The following is a 6,957-nucleotide window of genomic DNA, read 5'->3' as shown; positions in this document are numbered from 1 at the left end:
GAAAATGGAAACAAAGTGAGCCTTAGAGCGTCATTTGACACTCCCGGGATCAAGAAAGCATCAGTGATTTCCATAAAAGATTTTAAATGCGAATGAGGGTCCTCCGAAGGTAATCCGGCAAATTGGCCATTTGTTTGCAACACGTGAAACATTATCGATTTTAGTTCAAAATGGAGAGCGGTCACATGTGGTCTAACTATCCCGGAATTTAATTGCTCAAAATCCGGAATAGCATAATCCATGTTCTCCCATTTTTGGAATTTGCCAAATTAATAATGTTCATAGTTTGTGCTCTTTGGTGCTCATTAGGTTCCGATTCTGTGTCCAAATTATTATCATTACCATTATGTAGATGTCCTTGTTGAAAGTTCGGGCATTATGGAATTTGTTCAAAACCCGGCGGTTGGTTTTCCAAATGTGGTATTTCCGGAATATTTGGGGGAGGTAACACCATATTTGGAGGGAGTGGAGCAAAAAATGCTCTTTGAACCCTCCTCCGATGGTGAAACGTGTTTGTCCCTATATTTCAGTGATCAATCTTCAATAAACTTCACAATCATGGCAGATCTGATATATCATTCAAGAACACACATATGAACATTGAGAGAGAAAGTCAATGCATTCAAAGTATAGCCAAACTCTCATTTGCGTATCAAATCTTACAAATGAGCTCTCCTCTTTCAAGTACAATGACTAACCATATTTATGTGGTCAAACTTACTAAACATAGTCAAAGTCAAACTCCTATCTAATAAAAGTCAAACACGCTGACTTTTACAATTATAGACTATATTTAACTTTCAAGACGAATACAATTAAAACTGAATTTCAGTCCTAACAAAACGTTCTCTCAATATCGGGATCAAATTCGAAAAATTCTCCGCGTTGTGACCGTGGCATATACCACTTTAAAAACGATTCCGATGGTACTAGAAAAATCAAATCTTTTAATTTATTCAAAATAAAACTTTTAGCTTGCCAATCCCCGGCAGCGGCGCCAAAAACTTGGTCCATGATATCTCACACCTTTAGACTTAATGAAATTGGGCCGAAAAGCAAGTGTACAGTACGGCCCAACGTCGTCTTTCCAAGTAATAAGTGGTACAAGTACCGGATTATCGTCCAYAGGGATTGTAGCCAAAGTTAGATTAGAGTCCAATGAAAGAGATGATTTCAGATGGCGATTTTGAAGACCTTTCTTTGATTTTAAGGTGATCCAAAACAGAATACAGAATATATAAAAGAAGCAAGGGTGTAAGACTTAAGSTGAGACCCAAACACAAATTCCAGCAGCCAATGCTRTAGCAATGCTACAGCAAGCAGTGTTTTGAAACTAAGTTTCATCATCTATTTTGAAGGCATTCCTCTCGGACTTCACCATTTCACTATCTTATAGCTTTCCACCCATATCTATATGTGGTGTCCGGACCAGGGATAGTGACACAATGGTGTTTTCAAAATATATGGATAAACAAATCTCTTTGTGAAAAATCACTCTCTCGAGTCGATTCCCATATCATTCGAGTTGGCGTGTTCTTGATAGTTCATCTCTGAATCTATCACACTTTGACACTTTTGACAAGTGACCAACCCGTCGGGAGTTACGTTTTGAAAAACATAAATGACAAGTCTCCTTGTCGGCAACTTTCTCAAGTCTACCTCTTATGTCATCCAAGTTGATGTGCTTAATGATGGCTTATCTCTAAGTCCATCGCACTTTAACACTTTCAAGTGATCAACCCGTCAAGAAGTATGCTTGGTTTTATAAAAACTTGAATGAAACAATGGAACGTCGTTTTCGAAAACACTTAGCTACTTTCGTTTGGTTTGAAAATCTCACATTTACGTCTTACACCCAAGCTATAAAAGCTTAGCTACTCATAACGGAAAGTAAAAAAATAAATAACGGAAAATAAAGACATAAGCGTAAATTGCGTAAAGTAAATAACGATAAAATAAATGACGGAAATGTAAATGACGATAAAATAAATGACAGGAATGTAAATGACGAGAATGTAAATTGCGAAAATAAATGATGGAATGTAAATAGCGATAAAATAAAAGACGAGAAAATAAATGACGKAAAATAAAAGACGAGAAAGTAAATAAAGAAAAAGATGAAGAACTTAAAGCACTTAATTAAAAACACCCTTGGAGAGGGTTTACAAAAGCAAGACAATGGAAGAAAAGATGGAAATAGAGGATTAATGGGATGGAGGAATGGAAGGATGGATTAGAAGGCATCCCAAGCCCTCTATTTATACTCAAAAAGGGGAACTAGAAGACAAAATAAAGAACTTGTAGGCTAAGGTTTCTAAAAACAAGTTACAATCTAACAAAAGTGTAACTAGAAAGTACATAGTCTTAACCAAAGTCTAACAACAGATTTTTCCACTAAAAATCCAGCTTTTACAGCTGTCCTCCACCTTCAAAAAGTCAACGTCTTATCCATTAAGCCCTCCAAAGAGCCTTGCATGAATCAGGTCGACGCTGCACCAATGCTGCAGCATTTGCTGTTTTCACAAAAACTCTCAATTAGCTTCATTCACACATACCAACAAGCCAACCACAATATTTAGCTTCATAATAACAAAAGTATAAAGAAATTAATGAAAAGGACTCAAAGTGGGAATGAAAAGAAATTATTATAATTAAAAAGACGTAAAAAGAGCGCTTTATATGTTAAATTCTCAACACATATCAAGTCCCTTAACTTTCAGCAACTTAAAATATTTTACCCTTCAACTTTCCATTAATATAAAAATTCGAAATCTGTTAATCTCATCTCAGATTCGGGTTCACAAGTGGCTTCTAGCCCCTTATGATAACGTTACTAAACTTTTACTAATTTAATCTCTTTATTTCTTAATGCTTTTACTTTGAAATCTATAATGGCTTTAGGGGTCTCTTCAAAGCACAACTTTTCATCAATTTTGATTTCTTGTAGTGGCCCAACTACTTCTAGATTTGCTAGACACTTCCTTAGATATGATACATGAAAAGTGTTATCAATACCACTTAACTCCATAGGAAGCTCTAGTTTGTACATCACTTCTCCAACCCGTTTAAGGATAGGAGTCCAATATACCTTGGGATCAACTTACCTTTATTTCCAAAATGAATAACTCCTTTCCAGGGTGATACTTTCAACATAACTTTATCACCAATTTGAAACTCAATCGGCTTACGATGTTTATCAACGTAACTTTTCTGTCGATCCTGGGCTACATTCATTCGTTCACAAATCTGGTTAATTTTATCCGCCATCAACTGAATTATATTAGGTCCAACCAACTGTTTCTCGCCTACTTCATTCCAACACAACGGTGTTCGACATCTTCGCCCTTACAATACTTCAAAAGGTGTCGCCTGAATACTCGAGTGATAAATGTTATTGTAGAAKAACTCAACTAAAGGTAAATGGTTATCCCACGATCCTCCAAAGTCAATAACACATGCCCGAAGCATGTATTTGAGTGTTTGGATCATTCATTCACTTTGTCCATTGGTGTGTGGATGATAAGTTGTACTCAACCTTATTTGCGAGCCCATTTCTCTTTGGAAACTCTTCCGAAAACTAGACATGGACCGACTATCTCTATAAGAAATAATTGACAACARGACATCGTGACGTGTTACAACTTCATCAATAAACAATTCGCTAGTCGGTCCATAGAATACGGGTAAGAAATGAGCAGGCTTAGATAATTGATCCAGGACAACCCATATAGCATCAAAATCTTTTGATGTTYTAGGTAGTTTTGTTATAAAATCCATAGTGATGTGATCCCATTTCCAAATCGGAATTTATAACGACTGAAATTTACCGCAGGGTCGTTGATGCTCTATCTTCACTTGCATGCAAGTCACACACTGATCAACATGACACGCTATATCCTTCTTCATCCCCGGCCACCAGTAGAATTGTTTCATATCTCAATACATTTTATTCATACCCGGGTGAAAACGAGATTTGTGAGCTTTACTCATAATTATTTCTCTGAGATTACAATAATACGGTACCCAGACTCTGTTCTGGAAACACAACAATTCTTAACTGTCTTTTACTAACTCGGTCAACAACCCACCAAGTCGCTCTTGCTTAATATTGTCTTATTTCATTGCTTCACCTTGAGATCTTTGCAATTCTTCATGAATGCTCGACAATAACTCAGTTTTTAATGCTAAAGCTTTAATCGTACCACTCTTTTCTTTATGGCTTAACGCGTCAGCTACCACATTAGTCTTGCCTAGATGATACAAGATCTCACAATCATAATCATTAACCAGTTACAACCATTGTCTTTGGTGCATATTCAAATCTCTCTGATGGAACAAATGCTGCAAACTTTTATGATCAGTAAAAATTTGTCACTTAGTCCCATATAAGTCATGTCTACAAATTCTCAAAGCAAAGACTACGGCCGCCAGCTCCATGTCATGGGTATGATATTGTTTTTCATGATCCTTTAACTTCCTTGAAGCGTAAGCGATAACCTTTCCACGTTGCATCAACACACAACCCAAACCAGTCTCGAGGCATCACTATAAACTACAAAATCTTTCGTACCATCAGGTAAGGATAGAATTGGCGCGCTACACAGCTTATCTTTCAACGTTTGGAAAGCTTCAACTTGTACCTCTTTCCATTCAAATTTCACATTCTTTTCCGTTAGTCCAGTTAACAATGTAGCAATATGAGAAAAATCTTGTATAAACTTTCAATAATAACCTGCCAACACAAGAAAACTCCTTATTTTTGTTGATGTTTCCGTTGCTTCCCACTTCTCGACGCTTCAATTTTGAGTGCATCCACTTTCATACCCACATCAGAAATGACATGACCCAGAAATTGGACTTCTCGTAACCAGAACTCACATTTTAACATCTTTGCGTAAAAATTTTCTCTTTTGAAAAGTTCTAGAATCAGTCACAAATGATTCGTGTGCTCTTCCTCAGATCGATAGTATATTAGTATACAATCAGTAAAGACAATAACAAACTTACCGAGATATGGACGACACACCCTATTCATCATGTCCATGAATTTCGCTGGTGCGTTTGTAAGTCCAAACGGCATCACCAGGAACCCGTAGTGGCCATAGCGCGTACAGAATGTTGTCTTCGAAAAATCTTCTTCTCGTATCTTTAGCTTATGATAACCGAATCGCAAGTCAATCTTTGAGAACTAACTTCACCCAATCAATTGCTCAAATAAATCATCAATTCTTGGGAGTGGATACTTGTTCTTGATTGTCAACTTATTTAACTCAAGGTAATTGATACACATTCTCATCGATCCGTCTTTCTTCTTTACAAACAGTATCGTTGCACCCCAAGGAGATGTATTTGGTCGGATAAAGCCTTTATCGAGCAATTCTTTCAGCTATGACATTAACTCCTTCAATTCAGATGGAGCTAAYCTATACGGTGCACGAGCAGCTGGCGCAGCTCCAAGTGACAACTCGATCTGAAATTCTATSGATCGATCAAGAGGTAAACTTGATAAATCTTCCGAAAACACTTTTRGAAATTCACTTACAACAGGAATATTCTCCATCTTATTCTTTTCTTTCTTTATATCAATAACATAAGCGAGAAAATTTTCACACTATTTATGTACATACTTCTGAGCCTTTAAGACGGAAATAAGGCTGGAATAACGATCTCGTCTATCGCCATAGATTATAACYTGTCTCTTCCCCGGTAAATCTATATGAATCATTTTCTTATTATAGATTATATTGGATTGGTTTTTAGCCAACCAATCTGTACCCACAATAATATCAAATTCCCTTAACGACATAGGAAAAAGTTGAATRGGTACCTCACACCCCTCTATTGATATAGAACAATCATCAAAAACWTCCTTAATCAATACTTCAATATCATTTGTTGTTTCTACCTTAAAAAATTATCTAGTACGTTAGACTTTTAAYATGTGCATCCAACAAATGAAGGCGACACAAAAGAACGATTTGCACYGGAATCAAATAAGACTTTGGCACATACTGAATTAACAAAGAATGTACATGTCACCACTTTGGGGTTTTCTTTAGCTTCGCCTCTCGTAATCTAAAAGGCTTGTCCCCTTGCCACTGCCTCTCCACATCTTTCTTCTCCATGACCGCCAGGAAAATTGCAATTAATCATTGGCCCCCGATTGAATGGATTACCCCTAGTATAACCAAATCCCCATCCATTTGCTTGGGGATAGTTAACATTAATATGTTGGGAAAAGTTACACGTAAAATATCTTTGTACTATTCAAATTTTTTTAGCTAAATGTCCAGATTCTTGACATTTGAAACACTTATGTGGGTCATTATTACACTCTCCCTATTGTATTCTATAACACCGAGCACATGCTCTATCAGTATACCTTGGTGTTGGACGATTATGGATTCCAACAAATTTAGGTCTATGGAAATCAGCTACTATTGCATCCCCTTTCCTCTTCTCCCCAACCTTCTTTTGTAGTTGYTGATTGATATCTTGTTCCAGAATCTCTGCAGCATCAACTGTCGCTTGAAATGTAACCGGGTTTCTGGAAATTACATACTTTCTGAGATTAGACTCCAAACCCCAAATATATTTTCTCACCTTGCTGCTTTCAGTAGCAACATAGGCCGAGACTGTTCCATGAATATTTCAGTGTACTGACGAACTATCAAGCTGCCCTCCTCTAATCAAAGAAAATCGTTCTCTAGCTTTCATACCACAGCTTCAGGACAATATTGAACTTTAAATTTGGCATCAAATTCTTCCCACGACATCGTATCCAAAATGTTTGGATCTAAATTCATCATGATTTCCCACAGTGCACTTGCTACAATCTTTATACATTAAACATTACTTTATCCTATTTCGTTCTTTTACTAGTCTTTAAACTTAATTCAATCTCTTTAAGCCAACACATGGCCTTAACAGGATCACACTCTCTAGAAAATTTAGGAG

The sequence above is a fragment of the Cynara cardunculus genome (genome assembly GCF_001531365.2).
Source record: "Cynara cardunculus var. scolymus isolate 2C chromosome LG 12, CcrdV1, whole genome shotgun sequence".
NCBI lineage: Eukaryota > Viridiplantae > Streptophyta > Magnoliopsida > Asterales > Asteraceae > Cynara > Cynara cardunculus.
This window is presented reverse-complemented; position numbering follows the sequence as displayed.